A 22,865-nucleotide genomic window follows, 5' to 3' on the forward strand; every position below is an offset into this window, starting at 1 on the left:
CAGCTTACTTGTATTATCCTGGGCAAGACATCACCCACCCTAGGGGTAACTCAACTCCCATTTGGCATTTGAGGAAACTGGCCTCCATTTCTTCAAATGCAAAATGGAGGTTGAGTCATAAGTCATAAGACTTCCAAGCTACCTAGCAGCATAATGGTTAATGAACAGAGTCCAGAATTAATGTTGGCGGGGCTGGGTTCAAATCTTGGCTCTGCTGCTTACTGTCTATTTGACTTTGGGTGAATGACTTCACCTCTGTGGATCTTAGTTTCCTTTTCTGTAAAAATGAACAGGACAGATTTGATGCCTTAAGGTCTCTTCCATCTTTCATTTCATAATCCTCAGACCCTCCAAGCTCTAAATCATCTGATTCTGTGGCCGAATGTGTAGATAAAAGTCAGGGACCATCACTAAGAGGACAAGCATGAGTCTCTATGTCGCCCCAGACAGGGCACATCAGTCTGGAGGATGAGTGCGAAAGGCCATGCATGGCCCACGCTGAATCTAAACAGATGATCAGTGAGGACAGGGCAGCCCCGGGTCCAGGTCCCCTGGGGGGAGAGCTGAAACAGCAGCCAGGAGTAGGAGGGGAAGGAATTCCAAAGAAGGACACAGTGCCTGGGGAGCTCGCTGACCACCTACAGTTCGGTAAAGCCAGTTAGGGGAGAAGGAAGCAAAGATCAGTAAGCGAGGGCGAGCACAAAAGCGCAGCAGCAAAGCGTCTCAGAGCTCAGAACCAGAGCCGCTTGGCAGGGATGCCAAGAACTTTGGTTGTGTTCTGTGTTCTAGCTGTGTTCTAGGCTGTGTTCTAGGAGAGAAGGGTTGAGAGCACTGTTTGAGGAGAAGGAGGTGAAAGTGACGAAGCGTGGGGAGAAGGCGAAGCTGCTCCTTCTTTTTCTTGGTTTGGAAACCAAGGAGAAGGGCAAGGTTGGAACGAGAGTGTGAATCACAATTCTGCCTTTAGAGTGGGAAAGAACCTTAGAGGCTGGTGAGTCCAACCCCTTAATTTTACAGATGAAGAAACTGAGGCCAGAGCTTTAGTGATTCAACCAGGGTTACATAGCAGGCAGAATTTGAACTCAGGTCTTCCTGGCTCTAAGTTCCACTCACTGGGCTTGAAGCTGCGACAACAAAGACAAAAGCAAAGCAATCCTTGCCATCCAAGGAACCCTCACAGTGCTAGGAGGAAGAAAATGTACAAGAAGAAAGGGAGGTAGAGGGAGGGAGGGAGGGAGGGAGAGAGACAGAGAGACAGAGACAGAGACAGAGAGACAGGGAGAGACAGAGAGAGGGAGAGACAGAGAAAGAGAGACAGAGGGACAGAGAGAGAGACACAGAGAGAGACAGACAGAGAGAGACAGAGAGAGAGACAGAGACAGAGAGAGATACAGAGAGAGAGACAGAGAGACAGAGATAGAGAGAGACAGAGAGACAGAGAGAGGGAGAGACAGAGAAAGAGAGACAGAGACACAGAGAGAGAGACACAGAGAGAGAGACAGACAGAGAGAGACAGAGAGAGACAGAGAGAGATTGATAGTAATAACTAGTATTTATACAGTGCTTTAAATCTTACACATCATCTCATTTGACCCTCACAATAACCCTAAGAGAAAGGTGGATTCTTATCCCCCTTTTATTAATGAGGAAGCTGAGGCTGTAGAAGTTAAAGGCTTTGCTCAGGGTCATGCAGCTGCAGGTGCCCAAGGTATAGTTTGAACTCAGGTCTTCCTGATTCCAAACTCATTGCTCTGTCCAAAGTCTGAGTCTATGAGAGGCTAAGGCAGCAGGCTCTACCACCACATCTAGCTGGTGGCAGTCACAGTTCCTCCCGGCTCTCCCCTCCCTCTCAGAACAGCACCTTCTCCTGTCCTCAGGCACCTCTCCAGTCCCCCCCGGTCCCAGCTCTAGTGCTCAGGAATGGACCTGCTCCCTCCCCAGGATCCCCCACTCCCCTCACCCTCTCCAGCTCACTCTGCTGATCCTCCAAGCCTGGATCATTCCTGGGGGGAGGAGGAGTCCTTTTCCTTGACCTTTCAGGCAGATCCAGAACAGAGCCTCTTTTCCATGACCAATTCCAGTCTTCTTCCAACCTCCTCTTGCTTTAAAATTTAGATATTGGGCTTCAGAAGAAGAGAGTTTACAATATTGCTATGGATTAAACCTGTAGCAGGGCAGAGGGAGGCCCAGACAGACACCATGACCTTGGGCCACAGGAGGATGGGCAGTTTGTTCCAGAAGAGAGAGGCAATGTCGAGGAGAGCCTGTGCCCCCAAGCCTGTCCCCCACACCAATCGTTACAGAAACCACCTCAGCTCAGGCTCCAGGCCCAGTACAGGGAATCAGTCCTGTCTACCCTCTGCCCTGCCTTTATAGCAACTGTCCAGGCCAAGTCCCATCTGGGATCTCTCCTGACTGGGAGAGCCCTGGGGCAAGGGGAGAGATTCCCAGAATTCCCTAGGTTTCCCTCCAAACTCTAGCCTCTCCAAATGTGTCTTGGAGCAAAGGCACTTTTAAAGGAAATCTTTGTTCTCCTAAGTTTGGGCTGAGTTGAAAGAGCTTGAGAAAATAATAGCTACGTGGGGTCCAAATTCCGAGCTCCTTGATTAAGAGCTGGAAGAGAAAATTAGTCCAATTGTCTCGTTGTTGAGTTGTTTCTGTCTTGTGCGGCTCTTCCTGACCCCTTTGGGGTTTTCTCAGCAGAGATACTGGAGAGGTTTGCCATTTCCTTCTCCAGCTCATTTTACAGATGGGGAAACTGAGGCAAATAGAGTGAAGTGACTTGCCCAGGGTCACTCAGCCAGTAAGTATCTAAGGCCAGATTTGAACTCACAAGGATGAGTTTTACCAACTCCAGGCCTGGCACTCTAACCACTGCACCACTTACTTGTCTCAATAGAGATCCTCTACTCCCTCTCATTTTACTAATAAGGAAATTAGCCCCTAGAGCTTAAGTATCTTATCACACATGGATCAAGTGTCAGAATGAGGATTTGAACCCAACTCCTCTGATTTCAAAGGGAGTTCCCAAGCTGCTGCTCAGTCCCTCATGGTCTGAACTGGGAACAGACCTCTAGGGAAAATATAACACAAAAAGCCTGAAGTCCCTTAGACAATCTTGTTCCTATGGAACCTTCCTCATTGAGTCTTGGAAATGGGAGGAAACCTCAGTTCCTTGTAGCATCCTAAGCTAGAAAGTCTTGTTGGAGCTAAACCTTGATCCCGAGCAGGGGCAGAAAAAGCTGATGAAGCTTTCTCCAGGACAGCTTGTTGTCCTAACCTAAGCATCTGTCCATCAGTCAACAATCATTTGTCAAAAAACTTACTATATACCAGGTACTATGCTAAGCATTAGGCATACAAAAAAGGCACAAAAACTGGCTCCTACACTGTGTCATGTCTGGACTCTGAAGCTAGAAGCGAGAGTGGTGTATACCAAGATCTCCCAGCATTTCCATGTTCTTATGTTCACAGGAGTGTCCAAAGAAAAGTCAAGCTGAGGTTTCCAGACAATGGACCTAACCACCTGGGACCTATCCTCCCCACAATTGACCTGGGAACTCGATTATGACAAGAGGGTAGTGCCAACACCATGGACAGAGAAAACATCTCCTCAGGGACCCATCCTCCTTCTTCCTTCTCTCACTGTACTCATCGCCTCAGGGGGGATGGTAGGGAATAGCATTATTCTCTGGCTCTTAGGGTTCCGAATTAAGAGGGGTCCCTTCGCTGTCTACTTCCTCAACATGACCATGGCCAACTTCTTCTTCCTTTTTTGCCATATTGTGAATATTGTAGGGAAATTGCTTTTTTCTTTTGATTCAAACACAGTATTTTTGGTACTTACCGAATTCTGTGCCTCTGTGAGTGAGAACTTCCTGCTGGCCATGAGCCTGGAGCTCTGTCTCTCAGTCACCTGCCCTGCTTGGTACCACTGTAACCGCCCCAAGCATGCCTCTGCCACTGTGTGCTCTCTTATATGGGTTCTGACTGCCCTGTTGTCTGGGACTGGATACTTCCTTTGTAAATATCCCTCCTCTTCCAATGGCTGTAAAGAGTTTATTCAAAGTAGTCATGTGTGGCTGCTCCTGCTCTCCCTGCTGTATGTGGTCAGCCTGGCACTGCTGCTCTGCATCCAGTGTGGCAGGTGCCGCTGCCCCAAATCCTCCAGCTTCTGGGTCCCGGTGGTCCTCATCACCCTCCAGCTCCTGCTGAGCAATCTGCCCTTTGTCATCAGCCAATTCGGTAGTGAGTTCAAAGCTATGACTCTTCAAAATGAAGGTGACTTTCACTCCATCCATAGTGAGTCTGACACCGCACTTTTTGAAACTGAAGATGACGTTGACGTCTTCATGTCCTGTCTAGAAAACAGCACTGACCCTTTCACTTACTTCTTCATGAGCTGCTGCAATAAAAGGAGAGGGGGCGAGTCCTTTAGGGTGTTTCTCCAGAGGACCCTGCTGGAAGAGGAAGAACTGGAGTATGGCACCGAAATAGACTCTGGGTCTCCTGGGGTTGTCACCCTGACTCTGAGGACACAGGACAGGACTTCTGAAGAAGCCAGGAGAGGTGATGCTGCTCCATGAACCTTCCCAAACATCCTTCCCTGTAGCCCAGCCAGGACTATGCAGAGGTCTGGCCTGCCCAGAGGACGCAGGATTGCCATCACAGGAGTTCCCCACCTCTCTTCTCCAGAGGCCGGAATGTTCTGGTCCTGGAAACTTCAGGGATCCCTTGGGAAGTAAGGATAAGGACTCCATGAGTGACAGAGGCTCACAGCAGGCAGCAGCTGCTCCCCCAGGATTCCTTTCCTATTGGTCCCAGAAACAGGGCAGGGCAAGCGCTCATCATCACAGGCTTCATGGACAAGATGAGCACTGTGCGGAACCCCTCCTTGTCACCGGTCTAGGAAGCAGAAGATGCTAGGATGTCTTTGACCATGCTTAATCACAAAGCACCCCTAAATGGGGTATCCAGTCTGGGAGAGGAGAAGGATGGACAGGAGCCCTCTCAAGGCTTCCTGCACCCCACCAGGCAGCCTTTCTTCTGACTTAGACCCACCTAGATTATGTTCTCTGGGACGAAATCTGCAAACCTCCCAAAGGCTCCAATTTTGGACTCCTTCTTCTACCCTGATTTCCTCTTCACACTAGCAGAGCATCCTGCTCTTTCTTGTCCCCCTTCATTCTTGGCTCTGCTCTTTTGCTTTCTGCCTCCCTCTCCCATCTTCTCCCCATCCCCAACATGAACTTAACCTTTGGCCAAGCCCGATGCAGAAAGCCTGGGCAGCTCCCCAGGGACAGCTGTGTCAAAGAGGGATGTTTGGGGATGGAAGATTTCTCCTCACTCACACAGACTGTGATTATTGTCTTGTGAGGCTAAGAGGGAGTGCTGAGACCTCTGCTTTTGTCTCTTAATTTACCTCTGTAGTTGCCTTGTTTGTCATGGTGGAAGGAGCTCTGTCTCTGGAGCTAGAGGAGATGAGTTAAAATCCCACCTCTGATACTGTGTGACCCAGGGAAGTCACTAAATCAAAACCCAGTTGTCCCTTCCACATTGTGGGGGTTGGGGGCACAGCACCCCAAAACCTGGAAAATTCACAGAACATTTTTGGCCCTCCCCTCATACCAGAGAAGATGTCTGAATTATTAGGGTATTAAAAACAAAATATGTTATTATACATATACACACATGTATGTGTTTATGTGTATGTGTATGTGTGTATGTTTATAAGTGTATGTGTGTGTAGCATTTCTGAGTTTCTAAACATTTTCCATGTCATCTAGCAGCCTTCACATGCTAGCTGTGGCTTCCACAAAACTCCCCCCAAATTCCCATCTAATTTCTTATGCTGACCCCTGCATAATATATCGAAACCATCAGGGGGAAAGTAGTGATGTGAAAGGGATAACTGTACATGCCATAAAATGAAAGGGTTGGCCTGGATAACTTCAGACATACTTGCCAGCTCTAGATCCAGGATTATCTGTTCTTGCTCCCTTTTCTGTACTTTGTACTCCAAGCAGGATCCTCCATTTCCCACTTCCCTTCATTGGCTGACCCCCAAGCCTTCCACCCTCCTCTGCTCTTCTTGAAATTTCTAGTTTTCTTCAAAACTCCACTCAAGCATAACCTTCTATGCACCATCTCTCTCTATGCCTCTAGTAGTGAGCAATTCTTTATACCTAGTAAGGGCTTAATAAATGATTTTTCATTTATTCATTCAGACATAGGCAAATGTGTTGTGTGTATATAAGGTGTTTAATTACTTTTAATCATGATGACCATGAGAAATGGGGTTCCTGTAGTACTCAGAAGCATTTTGGCTTCTCAGGAAAGGTAAATCTCACCTCCTCCCCTTCTCCCCAAATACCCACCCGTACCCAGTCTTTACTAGAAAAGTCCCCCACCTGACTTAGAATCAAAGCCATAGAATTACAGAGTTGGAAGCAACCTCAGAAGCTTCCACTTGATGCCTTTCAGTTACAGAGACCTCAACAACTCCTCAAAATCCCTGTTTAGGGGCCAGGTTTCACCATCTGCTAGGTATGTGATACAGCTCATTGCCTCCTCCCATTAGATATACTGCAATGGCTCCCTTTGCTCCTAGGATCAAACATAAGGTGCTCTGCTTATCATCCAAGCCCTTTGTAGTGTGGTCTCTTCCTACCTCTCCAGTCTTCCTGCATCTTATTCTCCGCTACAGATTCTTTCTTCCAGTGACACTGGCTTTCTTGCCGTCCCTCAAATGAGACACTCCCAACTCTGCATTTTCACTTGCTTCCCCCCCCAAAAAAAAATAAAGTCTGAACCACTCTCCTTTTCATCTCTGCCTCCTCTCTTCCTTGGCTTCCTTCATGACCCAACTAAAGTTCAATTTTCTGAAAGAAGCCCTTCCCAATCTTAGCATGTTCCTCTTGAGAGTATTTCCAATCTTTCCTGGCTATATCTAATTTGTATGTAGCTGTTTGCATGTTCTCTCCCCTCCTCCCATTAGACTGTGAGTTATTTTAAGTCAAGACAATGTGTTTGCTTTTCTTTGTGTCCCCATAGTGCCTGGCCCACAGCAGGTGCTTCATGGGAGCGCAGAGTACAGCAGAACTATCACCCCACTTCCTTGTTCCTTGGAAATTTATACATTGTAAATATTGATCTAGTAAGGACATCACCAGGCCACGTCTCCAACCCTTATTTTTACAAAAGAAAGAAACTGAGGTCCACTAATGTTCAGTGACTCCCTCAAGGTCATACAGGTGACAAGTGACGAGGCTTTGGAAACAAGCTCTCTTAACTCTTAATCTCTTAGCTCCAGTTGCCAACTAGACCAAGCTCTGGCTCTCCTCACACCATCCAAGACTCCTGTAACTTTTGTGACTGCCGTATCCCACAGGTCCACTGAGCCTGCATGGCACCATTCATCCACTGCCGCCTCACAGCTGGATCCTCAGGGCTTGGCACGTACCAAAATGCTTGTGGTTTGTAAATTACATTTCACTAAAATGCCCAGATTTTCCTGGGGATAGTTTCTTCCTAGTCATGCCTCCCCCCAGTTGTTACTGTGAGATCGATTTTTAGCCAGGCACATGACTTTACATTTATCTATATTGAATTTCTTGTTTTAAAAGTTAGCTCAATGTTCTAACCTTTGAAATACTTCGGAATACTGACTCCGTCATCCAGCACATTTCCTGTGATCCCAGCCTTATGTAATTTCAAAGTTTATGAATAGGCCACCTCTGCTTTATCAAGCTCATTGGTGATAAATATTTGAGGCCCAAGATCCTGGAGTATTCCACTGGGCACTCCTGCCATGAGCACACTGAACTACTTAGAGTCTGGCTACACAAGTAGTTTTCAATCCATCTGGCTTTATTGTTGTCCAGAATATAATAACAGCCTATAATATCATTGAAAGAAGTCTTTCTGGATTGTCCCAATTCTTATCAGCTTGCCTCCAAAAAACTACCTGGTGCTAATTTTAAATCGCTAGGACGTTCAAAAGTCTGAGTTTGGCTCTAAGTGATTGCCTTTTAGAAGTGCACTAGGCTTTTGGGATACCTTGTACTGTATGCTCACCTATGTAGCCACTTAAGGTAGAGGAGCTTGGAGATGGTTTATATCATAGGGAAACTAATGATTCCCTCTTAACTGTCACCCATTTTTGGAATGTTAACCCTTCTCCCCTATTCTCCCTTAGCCAACTCCATGGCCATGATGACTACTCCTTAGTCATAATTCCCTTCACTCATGAGCAGATCTAGGTCAGAGAGGTCGATGGGAAAAGTAAATGTGCTTCTGCTCTTTTCTCCCCTGGAATCCTTTACACCACTTCAATCTGCTTACTCACAACAAAATATTTTGTCAGAGGGAGTGGGGGAGGAAGTGCTTTCAGTATTGTGTGACTTTGGGAGGTTTATCAAGTATGTAGCTGCTCCTCTGGGGCCTCTGGGATAACATCTACATGTGCTGGGTATCTGAGCTCCCAGAAGGTGACTGGCTTCTTCCCTCGGGGATCCAGGGGTGACCCCAAAGGATGCTGGCTTCTCATTTAAGTTAGTGAGTTGTGTGCAAAGGTCCATACGTGTTGTCTGAATTTCCATCTAGGTTTGTTGCCTGTGTCAAATACTTGGCACAGGGCCTTTATGTATAATCAATATATTTCACTTGAACTCTCCTATGGCAGTGAGATGTCCTCCTTTATTTCTCCAATTACCTTATGTTTCCACCCCTCGTTAGGCATTTTTATTCTGTGCTTTCCAGACCAAAGATGGTTATTCTTTGCAAAGAGAATAGAAGCCAAGGAGAGGTTGAAGACCTTTGCCTTCCCTCACTGGGCTGTGATCTCTGTCTCGGAGACCTAACAGACAGAGGCCAAGGCAAGGGAAAACAAAACTTGAAAGTGGGGTAAAGAAAAAATAGAAGAAAAATGATAGACCCTGAACATGTTTCATCATCTCCAGAGGCAAATACTACCTAGTGAAACTTGTCACCTGGCTGCACTACTCTGGGCCTTCTTCTTTACCATACCTCAGAAACCTCATCATCCCAAAAGATTGACTCAGTCTGGATACTCCCACCTCCTCACCACCCTCTGGTCCTCTGATTAGAGGGCCAAGCCAGGAATTCCAAAACTTCCATTTAAGGAGGGCACAGGATGAACATCTCTTCACTTCCCACCTGGATGGACTTCTTGGGACTTCTTGACCATGCCCACCTCCACCCTTTCAGTTTCCTTTTGTGGGTTGTCTTCTTCCATTAGATTATAAGCTCCTTGAAGGCAGGGACTGTCTCTTTTTCATATTATATCCCCAGCACTCATCACAGTGCCTAACACATAGTAGATGTTTAATAAATGTATATTGACTATGGATTGATTATTGAGTTGCCCCAAAGTGGAATTAGGGTTACCTGAAAAAGCAATGAGCTTCCCAACATGGGGAAGACTTTAGGAGAAGACAGGATGACCCCTCATTAGCAACCCAGTAGTGGGAATCCTTGGGTAGACAGAGGAAGCACTAGGTGATAAATCCCATCTAGCTCTGAAATTATATGATTCTAAATTAATAAGTCTTAACTGACATGAGTGAACTAAATGGTACAGTGGATAGGACAGTGGCCCTGGAGTCAAGGAAACCTGAGTTCAAGGCCAGCTTCAGACACTTACTAGCTATATGACCCTGGGCAAGTCACTTTACCCTGTTTGCCTCAGTGCCTCATCCGTAAAAAGAAAAAAGGGGTGGAAAGGAGCTGGAGCAGGAAACAGCAAACCACTCCAGTATCTTTGCCAAGAAAACCCCAAACAGGGTCACAGAGAGTCAGACACAACTGAATCAACTGAACAACAGCACAGATCATCATCAAAAGCACAATTACCAATTAACTGTATTGTCATGCCACAGATGAATGCTGGCAGTATTTGCTTTGTGATCCCCACCGACTGCAGCACCTTCTCCCACACCTCCCATGCTCGAAACAGCCAGATTTCACCTTTATACAATGTCCCAGAGAGTACTTGTTCTGGGTCTCACTTCTCCTTGAGACAGGTCTGAGAAGGCACAAGGTCTCCTCCCCACAACAGCCTCCACCCCTGCCATCATAAATTGATGTCCAAATATGTCCTCCAAAGAGGCCAGAACTGGGAACCAATACCCTAATGAAAGTGAGAGGACATTTCTGTTTGTTACAATGGATATAAGTAATCGAGGGCCCCCTTCTCTTGTTTCTGGTGGGGGAGTCAGTGATACAGCACTATACATATTAGTTTTCATTTGTTTTATTTTGTTTTGTTTTCCCTACAGAGGCAAGACTGGACTCAGGAGGCCAGGGCATCCATAGTGGGGAAGAGAGAATCTTCTCAGGATCCCCGAGTAGAGCAAAGCCAGCAGCAAGAAGAATTTACTCCATTGATTACACTTAAATAAAAGTTCTGTGAGAGGAAGTAGTCTGGGATAATACACGTAGGGGCACAGAGGAAACTCTTTCAATTAAGATTAAGGAAAGAGGATTTTGCAAGGCTCTCAGAGATGGAAAGGAAAGGGTGTGTAGTACAGATAATGGGTCCATTTTCATGCTAGCACTTTGGAGGCCTCTGAACACCAGCAAAGCTGGAAACCAAGATGAAGGCATTAATGTAGAATCACCATTTGTACTCTTTGCCTGACAAAGCAAACATTTTGGAAGGTATCCTCATTGTAAAATGATGGTGGAGCTCTAGGTAGCCTCTGAGATTCTTCTAGCTCTAGACCTAAGATTTTCTCTAGGACTGATCTCTCCTCCTTCAAACTGCCTTCTGTAGTCAGTTATGATTTCCTTCCCCTTGTGACCTCAAAGGTGATGGAAAGTAGAATGCCCCAACCATCTTATTGGCTCCCCAAGAAAGTCATCACTAGGAAACATCCATCTTTCCTCTGGCCGGCTGAGAGATGTCTCTAGAGGGCAGAATGAACCCTTCAACTCCCAATGGCTTTTCCCCAGCCCGGCTAAATTCTCAGGCTCCAGGAAAGATCACAAGTCCCAGAGACTAATTCCCTCTGAGGCATGGAGGCAAAAAAAGAGTTTCATTCTGCATAAACACAGAGAAGGTAAGACAAGGGCACCTCCACCCCATGGCAGAGACTCTCAACTCCAACTCTCCTTGGACTGGATTTCTGGGTTGCTGCACCATAATGCCCATGAGAGCTCTAGAGACTTCACAAGGGAACTTGGTTTGTAGGGCACTAATTTAAGGGCATTTATAACCATTCATACCCCAGACCCCTCTGACCCCTCATTGTGATGTGGATGGGACCAGTGAAGCAGATGTCATGGCAGTTCCCATCAAGGGGGGAAGGTCTGGAATATGGCCTAGGAGAGAACTGTTTGTCTGAGGACCAGCCTAGGTTAGGAAGTTCCTCAACATGAAGTGACTCACTACGGAATGATGGTTTGACACCATAGGAACACAGGAAGGGTATTGACACGGTGAGGAAGGGGCTTCGATCTGCATTGGTAAAAGAATTACCTACCCCCAATATAACTATAGGTCATTTGAGGAGTTTCTGAAACTATATTTCGATATGTTGCTCGTCTCCTTCTACATAATGCTCAGGAATTTCTTGCATTGCCCACCCCCCACAACCAAGCTACTTTGGAACAGAACAGCCCTCTGCCCCTCTGGAGTTTGAGGAAAGCCATTCATGGCTGCAGGGAAACATAAGAACCACTTAAAGAAGAATAGAGAGTGTGCAGGGCCAGGACAAAAACAGTGATGAAGGGCCTCTTCTCTCATGGGGAAGCTGCTCCTCACTCTTCAATGGAGTCTCTGGGCTTTCCTCTGGAGTCTCTGTAGTAGAGCCTGTGGGCCTGTGTGCCATTGCAGAGGCACCTGATGCCTGTTGACAGCAGAGGTTCTAAAGATGAATGCTGACATCCAAGAATCTGGGTGATCGGGACTGTAATGATGAGATTGGGTAGCTCAGCGTACAGGCATGCTCCACCCACCTGGAATAAAGACCCTCTCAGCAATGTTAATGATCAGTAAATGTAATTATGGGTATTTCTCATAACCTCTCTAAACCTGTTTCCTTTTGTTTATTTGTTTTCCTCTTTTATTTTTCTAATTTATTATTGATCTTAACAGTTTTTTCTCTTTAAATTTTAAATTCCAAATCTCCTCCTTTTCCCTTCCCCCACTCACTAAGAAGGCAAGTGATATATCAATTATGCATAAGAAATCATTCCAAATATATTTTCATATTATCCATATTACAAAAAAGCAAGAAAATCACACTTTGATTTCTGCTCAGAGCTCATCAGTTGTCTCCCTGGCAATAGACAGCATCTTTTTTAAACAAGAGTCCTTCAGAATTGTTTTGGAATATTCTATCGATGAGAATAGCTGGGGCTTTCACAACTGATCACCATTGCAACGTTGTTGTCACTGTGCACAATGATCTCTCACTTCGCACTTTACTCTGCATCTGTCCATACAGGGTTGGCTGTATGTTTCAGGAAACGATACCCCTTGTCATTTCTTATAGCAAAATAGTCCTCCATCACAAACATACGTACTAACTTGTTCAGCCATTCTCCAATTGATCCCCAACAACCCCTCGATTTCCAGTTCTTTGCTGCCACCACGAAAAAGAACTGCTAGAAATATTTTTGTGAGTTATATAATCCTTTTTCCTTTTGCTTTGCTTTCTTTGAGATACATACCAACTGGCAGTATTGGTGGTCCAAAGGGCATGCACAACTGTATGTCCTTTCATTCCAATTCGTTCTCCAGAATGGTTGGACCCATTCACGATTCCAACAGTTCAGCAGTGTACCTATTTTCTGCCATCTCCTCCAGAATTATTTTTTTCATTTTTGATGAATGTGAGGTGGTACCTCAGAGTTGTTTCAATTTGCATTTCTCTAATCAATAGAGATTTGGAGCATTTTTTCATATGACTATAGATAGCTTTGATCTCTTCTTCCAAAGGATATTTATAACTAGGGAATGGCTCTTATTTAAATAAATTGGAATCAGTTCCCTATATATTTAAGAAATGAGGCCTTCATTAGATGTTACTTCCTTGTCTATGGTACCTTTAAAAACAATGGAGTTTTTATGCTTCTCTCTTTTAATTAGGTTTATTGATTTTGCCTTGCCTGACATCATGATTGCTACCCCTGCCTTTTTTCCTTCAGCTGTAGCACAAGGAAAATCTATTGATTCTGCTCCATCCCCTTATTCCAACTCTGTGTGTGTTTGTTTTCAGTGTGTCTCTTATAATCGACATATTGTTAGATTCTAGTTTCTAGTCCATTCTCTGTTTGCTTCTGTTTTATGGTGGAGTTCATCTCATTCACCTTCACTTATGATTACTCTGCATTTGCCTCCATCCCTTTTTCTTCTGTTTATCCTTCTATTTTGCTTCTGGACACTACCTCCCTTAATCCACCTTCCTTTTTATCACCTCCCTTCTTTTTATCCCTTTCTTCTTCTATTTCCCAGTTGTATAAGATAAATACATACATCCACATATATATACACACATACAAATATATGTATATAAACACATACACAAGCACACATATAAATACACATACATACATGTATATATACACATATGTACACATATATACATATAGAAATACGTACAGAAATATACACATCCACACACGTGTGTATATATGCATATATTTTCTCTTTGAACCAATTCCGATGAGAGTGATGTTCAAACATTGCCTACCACCACCTCATTTTCCCCTCAACTGTAAAAGCTCTTCCTCCTATTCTTCTATGTGAGAAAGTTTTCCCCATTCTATCTCTCCTTTTTCCCTTCCCCCCAAGGCATCCCTCTTTCTTACCCATCCCAATATAATTGACTCACAACTATGTGCTCTGACTATATAGAATCCTTCTAACTGCCCTAATAATGATAAAGTTCTTAGGAGTTACATGAATCGTCTTCCCATATAGGAATGTAAACAGTTTAAATTTATTGAGTTCTTTGCGTTTACTTCATGTTTTTACCTTTTTATGTTTCTCTTGAGTTTTGTGTTTGAATGTCACATTTTCTATTCAGCTCTGGTCTTTTCATCTGGAATGCTTTCAAGTCTATTTCATTAAATGTTCACTTTTCCTCTGAAGAACTATACTCATTTTTTCTTGGTATGTTAGTTGTAATCCTAGCTATTTTGATTTCCAGAATATCATATTCCTAGCCCTCTACTCCTTTAACATGAAAGCTGTTAAATGCTGTGTCATCTTAAGTATGACTCCATGATATTTGAATGATTTCTTTCTGGATGTTTGCAATATTTTCTCTTTGACCTGAAAGTTCTGGGAGTTTGACTATAATATTTCTTGGATCCTTTTGGGATCCTTTTCAGGTATTAATAAGCAGATTCTTTCAATTTCTATTTTATCCTCTGGATCTAAGAAATCAGGGTAGTTTTCCTTGATAACTCCTTTAAATACAATGTCTAGAGTCTGTTTTTATCATGGCTTTCAGGTATTGTTCTATTTTCTAGGTCAGTTGTTTTTCCAATGAAATATTTCACATTTTCTTCTATGTTTTTCAGTCTTTTAGCTTTGTTTAATTGTTTCTTGGTGTCTTATGGAATCATTAGCTTCTACTTGCCCAATTTTAATTTTAAGAAATTTTTTTTCTTCAGTGAGTTTTGTATCTCTTTTTCCATTTTACCAGTTCTACTTTTAAAGAGTTCTTTTCCTCAGCCTCTTTTATGCTAAGCCAATTGTTTTTTAAGATGTTATTTTCTTCAGTATTTTTGTGCCTCTTTTACCAAAGTGTTAATGCTCTTTTAACAATTTTCTTATGTCATTCTAATTTCTTTTCCCAAATTTTCCTCTACCACTCTTACCACTTTCTTTAACTCTTCCAGGATTTGTTGTTGGTCTTGTGCCCAATTAGCATTTTTCTTTGAGGCTTTGCTTTTAGCTGTTTTCAATATTGTCCTCTGTGTTTGTATCATGATCTTCCCTCCCATCATAGTAGAATTTTGTGATCAAGTTTGTTTTTTATTGTTTGATAGTCTTTTTAGCCTCTTTCTTGACTTTGAATTTTATGGTAAGTTGGGTTGTGTTCACTCAAGGGTCAGATGGTACTGTTCTAAGCCTTAGGCTTTTTCACACTGGGAGGTCTATAGTTTTAAGTTCTTCCAGGATGGTGTGATCTGGGGGGGAAGGTGTAGTTAGTACTCTCCTGGTCTATTCTCTAGCCTTTATCCAGGAAGGACACCTGTTCCCCTGCAGCTACAAGCACTAGTGTTTCTCTTGACTGGAACTGTAACCAGGTCTGCTGCTCTCCTGTGGCTGTGAATTTTAGTGTTCCCCTATGCCTTGCAACTTTGACCAGGGCCCTGCTCTATTGTGGCTGACCACAAGCACTCTTCTCCACCGTTGAGTTGTGACCCAGAACTGTTTATGGGCAGTAGAGCTCCCAATCAGTGCCAGCTACAGCCAGTGCAAACCAATGATCCCCCATGATCTCTTTCTGACCACTCGTCTAGCTCCTTTAGCATCTCTGGGCTGAGAGCTCCCAAAGTGGCTGCTGGTGCTGGTGCTGCTGTCACAGTGTCCTCCAAGGCTTGCACTTGGTGCTGCCTCCACTCCCTTATCACAGACCTTTCCTGCCCATCTGACAAGTTGTCTTAGACTGGAAAAAAAATTTCAACTTGACCTTTTGTTGGCTCTGTTGCTCCAAAATTTCATTTAAGACATTATTTTAAAGTTGTTTGGAGGGGAGTATTGGGCTTAGCTGCTGCCTCTACTCAGCCATTCTGTTCCCCTTCCCTCAGTTTCCTTTTCAAGATAATGAGAAGCATGGTATCTTTCCAGAACTCCTGTCCCAATTGAGAAAATGTGACAAATCACAAGGTAAAATGTCCTGACCCTGAGGTCAGGGTCTCATGCCCTAATGACATGAAGAAGGTGTTTGGATCCTCACTCCTTTCCCTTTCCCTCCCAGAAGCACCTAGATCATTCAATCTGCCTCTTTCCAATCAGGTGCTCCTTGGTGGCAGCCCCAAGACCACAAGGTCAGTGATTCCTGGCAGATGAGATTGTAGGGATTAGGATGTATACCTTTTCCTGCCACTCCTATCTAGGAATGAAAGATTCTATCTAAGGCTTGGGGATCATCATTTCTCTTTTGGCCCCAGTTTCTCAAATGACGAGTTCAGTCAAGAAATTACCTAAGTGCTCTATTAGGTCTGATGCTTGGATGTACACTTGATACCCTACCTGACCAGAGGGTCTCCATCATTTCCTTGAAGACTTTCAGTGCTGGGAACCAGTTACCAAAAAGGACTGCCCAGTTCACATCAAGACACTTCTAATGGTGAGAAAAGGTTTCCAACATCAGACACCAAGCCTAAATTCACATTTTTGCAAATTTTACCCATTTTTTTGCCTCTGGGTCCAAAGAGAATAAATTTAATCCTCTTCCTTGTAATAATTCTTCAGACATGTGAAGACAAGAAATGTGTCCTCACCTTCCTTGAGTCTTATCTTGTGTAATCTAAACATCCTTAGCTCCTTTAAACAGTCTTTATATGATGTGATCTCAAAACCCTCCACCACCCTGGCTGCCCTCCTCTGGACAATCTGCAGCTCATCATTGACTTTTTTAAGTGGACTACTTAAGATTAATCATGATATTCCAGATAAGGTTTGCTAAGGGAAGATCACATAGGGACTCTCCCTCTTCCTCCCTGGAAGCTTTGTCCCTGAAAGAAATTGAGATCTCTTTCCCTTTTCCTGGCTGCCATATCACAATGCAGCCTCATGTGGAGTTTTGAATCCAATATAAGCCCCAGATTGTTTTTATACACAACAGATGCTTAGCCAAGTATCCCTCATTTTGAATTTGGGAAGGTGATTTTTTTGAACCCAAGTATAAGCCGTTACATCCACAATAAGACTCATATGTAAAACAGACATCCCTCCCACATTTTACTTACTAGTTTGGGCACAAAGTTCTGACCTGTTACAAGTATCCGAACTGAAACATCCATTCTGTTTACTCTTTCTCCCAGCTCAATATTCCTAATTTTTATTGTATAATTACATACCATTATGACCATACACCAAAATTCAATCGTTCCCAACTGATAAACACTTGTTATGTGTCCAGTTCCTTGATAACACACACACACACACACACACACACACACACACACACACACAAGCATAATCCTGCTCTGAATGTTTTAGGATATACAGGACTTTTTCTGTATTGAAATCACCTGAAATATAGGGCCAACAGCAGGATCAATAAAATAATGGTTCTGAATTGTTTGGTTTCCTTTTTCCAGTAACTCCTAATTGTTTTCCAGAATAGTTCTTTCAATTGAAAGTCCTACCACCTTTACATGAATGTGCTTTTCTTTGCAGACACTCTTCAATGACTATTTCCATTTTAATTTTTTCTTTGTTTTCTGCATGTGAGGAAAAACTGCTGAATGGCTTTAACTTGCATTTTAATATCACAAAAATCTATTTTAAACCAAAAGTATCATACAGGGGCAGCAAGGTGGTGTAGTGGATAGAGCACTGGGCCTGGAGTCAGGACCTGAATTCAAATCTGACCTCAGATACTTAATAACTACATGACCCTGAGGAATTCACTTGACCTTGTTTACCTCAGTTTCCTCAACTATAAAATGAGCTAGAGAAGGAAATGGCAAATCACTCCAGTATCTCTGCCAAGAAAACCGCAAATGGGGTTAAAAAGAATCAGACATGATTGAAATGATTGGACAAAAAACAAAGTATCCTATGCAATGGGGGTACACTAAAACCTTTTCCAATAAATGTAGGAATAGATTAAGGATACTCACTCTCCCTACTGTCATTTGAGAGAGTTCTAAAAACTCTAGCAATAGCAATAAGATGAAGAAAAATGAATTCATAGAATAAATTTAGGTGAAGAAGGGGTAAAACTGTCCCTGTTTGCTGATATGGTGATTTACTTGGAAAACTCCAGGGAACCAGCGTAAATATTGAAACAATTGACAGCTTTAGCAAAGCGATAGGCTACAAAATAAATCCTCAAAAATCAATGGCACCTCTATACAATAATAACAAAATACAAGAAGCAAGAATAGAAAGCAAAATCCCATTTTCAATAAGAACAAAATGTGCAAAATATGTGGGGATCGAACTACCAAAGCACACAAAAGTCTGATATAGACTCACTGACAAAGTGCTCATTACATAGCTGGAGGAGCGCTCAGTGCTCAGGGCTAGGCCATTCCAACAGAGCAAAAACGACAGAACTACCCAAATCACTTTGCACATTTAATGCCATCGTGCTATAGCATCGAATTACAAAATGAATACTTTACAGGCATTGAGGAAATAATAATAAAATTCACTTGGAAAAAAGTCTAGAACCTCAAGGGAAATGTTGAAAATCAATATGGATGAAGGAGGGGGAATAGCACTTCCAGACCCCAAGTTGTATTCCACAGCAGCAGTCATCAAGACCACCTGGTCTTAGTTCTTCTATGGATGGCAGGGCTAAATGGTAGCAGGCGGGTTTTTAAGGGTGTTGCTCTCATTTGTCCTTCATTTTTCTTTTAGTTTCCTTCTTTAATTCAAATAGTATGTTATTTTTTCCAATCACATGTGAAGACAATTTTCAACATTCGTTTTCATAAGATTTTGAGTTTCAAATTTTTCTCCCTCCTTCCTTCCCTCCCTTCCCCCTTCCCAAGACAGGAAGCAATCTAATATAGGTTATATGTGTACGATCATGTGAAACAAATTTCTACATTAGTCATGTTGTGAAAGAAGAAGCAGAACAAAAGGAAAAACCTGAGGGGAAAAAAGGCAAAGAAAGTGAAAATAGTCTGCTTTGATCTGCATTCGGACGTATCACTTCTTCCTCTGGACATGCACAGGATTTTCCACCATGGGTCTTTTGGAACGGTCTTGGATCATTGTGCTGCTGAGAAGAGCTAAGGCAGCCATAGCTGATCATCACACAATGGTGCTCTTACTGTGTACAATGTTGCCCTGTTTCTACCCACCTCACTCAGCAGCGGTTCATACGTGTCTTTCCTGGTTTTTCTGAAGTCCACTTGCTCATCATTTCTGATGGTATAATAGTATTCCATTACATTCATATACTGCAACTTGTTCAACCATGATGGGCATCCTTTCAATTTCCAGTTCTTTGCCACCACAAAATTGCAGCTATAAAGATTTTTGTACTTGTGGGTCCTTTTCCTTTTTATGATCTCTTTGTGATAGAGACCTAGTAGTGGTATTCCTGGATCAGAGGGTATGCACAGTTTGGTTGCTTTTTGGGCATAGTTCCAAATCATTCTCTTCAGTATTTTTTCAGCATTTTTTTTGGTTCTCCTTTAGCAAGTCATTGACTTGTTTTTCATGGTTTTCTCGCATCCTTCTCATTTCTCTTCCCAATTTTTCCTCCACTTCCCTAACTTGCTTTTCCAAATCCTTTTTGAGCTCTTCCATGGCCTGAGACCAGTTCATGTTTTTCTTGGAGGCTTTTGTTGTAGGCTCTTTGACTTTGTTGACTTCTTCTGGCTGTATGTTTTGGTCTTCTTTGTCACCAAAGTAAGATTCCAAAGTCTGAGACTGAATCTGGGTGCATTTTCGCTGCATGGCCATATTCCCAGCCAACTAACTTGACCCTTGAGTTTTTCAGTGGGGTATGACTGCTTGTAGACTAAAGAGTTCTATGTTCCAAGCCTGGGGGGATGTGCCAGCTCTGCCACACCAGCACTCCTCCTTCCCCAAGAACCCCCAACCCGGACTGGACTTAGATCTTCAGCAGGCTCTTCACTCCTGCTCTGATCAGTCACTTAATTCCTCCCACCAGGTGGGCCTGGAGCCGGAAGCAACTGCAGCTGTAGTTCTGTAGCTGCCCCACCTCTGCTGCCCCCGGGGCAGTAGCCAAACCACAAACTCCTTCCACTCCCCCAGCTTTTCCCACTAATCTTCTCTGTTGTCTTTGGTGTTTGTGGGTTGAGACGTCTGGTAACTACTACAGCTCACTGATTCAGAGCACTAGGGCATGCTCCGCCTGGCTCCTGGTCTGGTTGGTCCATGCCGCCCATGCTGGGCTCTGCTCTGCTCCACTCTGCTCCACTCCCAGCTCCGTGCGGGATAGACCTCACTCAGAGACCATCCAGGCTGTCCTGGGCTGGAGCCCTGTTTCTCTCTGCTATTTTGTGGGTTCTGCAGTCCAAATCGTTCTCTAGTATGGTTGGATCAGTTCACAACTTTACCAACAATGCATTAGTGTCCCAATTTTCCCATATCTTCTCCAACACCTATAATTTTCCTTTTCTATTATATTAGCCAATCTGATAGGTGTGAGGTAGTACCTCAGAGTTGTTTTAATTTTCATTTCTCTAATCAATAGTTATTTGTAGCACTTTTTCATATTACTATATTTGATTTTGATTTCTTTATCTGAAAACTGCCTCTTCATATCCTTTGACCATTTATCAACTGTGGAATGACTTGTATTCTTACAAATTTGACTCAGTTCTCTATATATTTGAGAAATGGGGCCTTCATAAGAGAAATTTGATGTAAATATTGTTTCCCAGCTTCCTGTTTTCCTTCTAATCTTGGTTGCATTGGTTTTGTTTGTGCAAAACCTTTTTAATTTAATTTACTATAATCAAAGTTTTCCATTTTGCATTTCATAATGCTCTCTATCTCTTGTTTAGTCATAAATTTTTCCCTTCTTCATAGATCTGACAGGTAAACTATTCCTTGCTTTCCTAATTTGCTTATGGTATCATCCTTTATTTCTAAATCATGTACCCATTTTGGCCTCATCTTGGTTTCCAGTGTGAGCTGTTGATCTATACCTAGTTTCTGCCACATTATTTTCCAGTTTTCCCAACAGTTTTTGTCACATAGTGAGTTCTTATTCCAGAAGCTGGAGTCTTTGGATTTATCAAACAGCATATTACTACAAACATTGACTATTGTGTCTTGTGTACCCACTCTATTCCACTGATCCACCCCTCTATTTCTCAGCCAGCACCAAATGGTTTTGATGATTGTCACTTTATAGTACAGTTTTAGATCTGGTGTGCCTAGGCCACCTTCTTTTGCATTTTTTTCATTAATTCTTTTGATATTCTCGACATTTTGTTCCTTCAGATGAATTTTGTTACTGTTTTTTTAGCTCTACAAAATAATTCTTGGTAGTTTGATTGGCATGGTATTAAATAAGTAAATCAATTCAGATAGAATTGTCATTTTTTATTATATTAGCTCAACCTACCCATGAGCAATTGATATTTTCCTAATTGTTTAGATCTGACTTTATTTGTGTGAAGAAGTGTTTTGTACTTGTGTTCATATAGTTCCTAGGTTTATCTTAGCGGGTAGATTACCGAGTGTTTTATATTGTCTGCAGCTATTTGCATGGAATTTCTCTTTCTATCTCTTGCCACTGAGTTTTGTTGGTAATATATAGGAACGCTGATGATTTGTGTAGATATATTTTATATCCTGTGACTTTGCCAAAGTTGTTAATTATTTCAAGTAGTTTTTTAGCTGATTCTCTAAGTTTGCCATCAAATCCTTTGCAAAAAGTGATCATTTAGTTTCCTCTTTGCCTATTCTAATTCCTCCAATTTCTCTTTCTTCTCTTATTGCTAGAGCTAACATTTCTAGTACAATATTGAATAATAGGGGTGATAATGGGCATCCTTTATTTCATCCTGATCATCCTGATCTTCTTGGGAAAGCTACTAGTTTATCCCCATTACAGATGCTGCTGCTGCTGGTTTTAGATAGATATTATTTGAAGGCATTGAACGCTAACCAGGGCTTTGGGGGTTTGATGACGCAGCCTCTACATGCCCCCTGTCACACATTTACTATCCACATGGCCTTGCTCATGTTGGGTCATATGCCTGAAAAGCCCCCACCCTGCTCTTAAAGCCAAAGGTCAATGCCACTTACCCCAGGGCTTCTTCTCTGATCCTCTTTGTTAGCAATGACTTTTCCTTTTCAGTCTTCCCACAGTTCTTTGTTTCCACTTTTCTATGTCCCTCCCCTGAATGACTGTGTATTACCATTATTGGTATATTCCTCTGAGCCCCCTACCACAGAATCACAGTGGGATGGCGGCGGGGCACTGATGCCTAGGAAGGCTCTGCCCCAGAAGCCTAGGTCAGAATGGGAGGGGAGAGAACAAGAAAATGAATCAATCAGAATTGCTGTCTAATAAATGGAGCAGAAGGCAGTAGTACAGGGTTTGGGTGAGGGAGAGCTTAAGGAGAGAGTCTTGGAGAAAAAGAGGGTGTTGGGCAACGGAAGAGCAGAAGATTTGGAGGAGCCTACTTGCCATCAAGGAACCACCGGGAACAGGGCCTGGTGCCCATGTGGCTTTCAGTTACAAAACAATGACAAGAGAGCAGGGAATTGTAGGACAATCAGGAACATATTTCCTTGGTGACTGGGGACAAAATCCCTGAGGATCATAAAATCTAACCAGACTGGGAAACTTGTAATATGTGAATCCAGGTAGCTAAGAGATCATGATAATTTATCACGGCTAAAACTCTCCAATAAACCACAAACTCACTAATTTCTCCTTGAAGAAAAACAATTTATTCAACAAGCAGGGTTAGAATACATATTAGGTTATCACTTTGGGGATAGCTTGAGCAGAAGCATCAATCAACTCAACAACTTTTTAGTTAGGGAATAACAAATGGTCCAACAATACAGATCTCCACCTCCCCAACCTGACTCTGGGCTGCATCTTCACCTAAATTCACCACAGACAACCCCGACGTGCAGGGGCCTTCAATGATCTGTTATTATACCACAAGGATATCAGGTTGTGTGGGACACTGGACTGATAAGGAAA

Source organism: Trichosurus vulpecula, chromosome 6, assembly GCF_011100635.1.
Source record: "Trichosurus vulpecula isolate mTriVul1 chromosome 6, mTriVul1.pri, whole genome shotgun sequence".
NCBI classification, from domain to species: Eukaryota; Metazoa; Chordata; class Mammalia; order Diprotodontia; family Phalangeridae; genus Trichosurus; species Trichosurus vulpecula.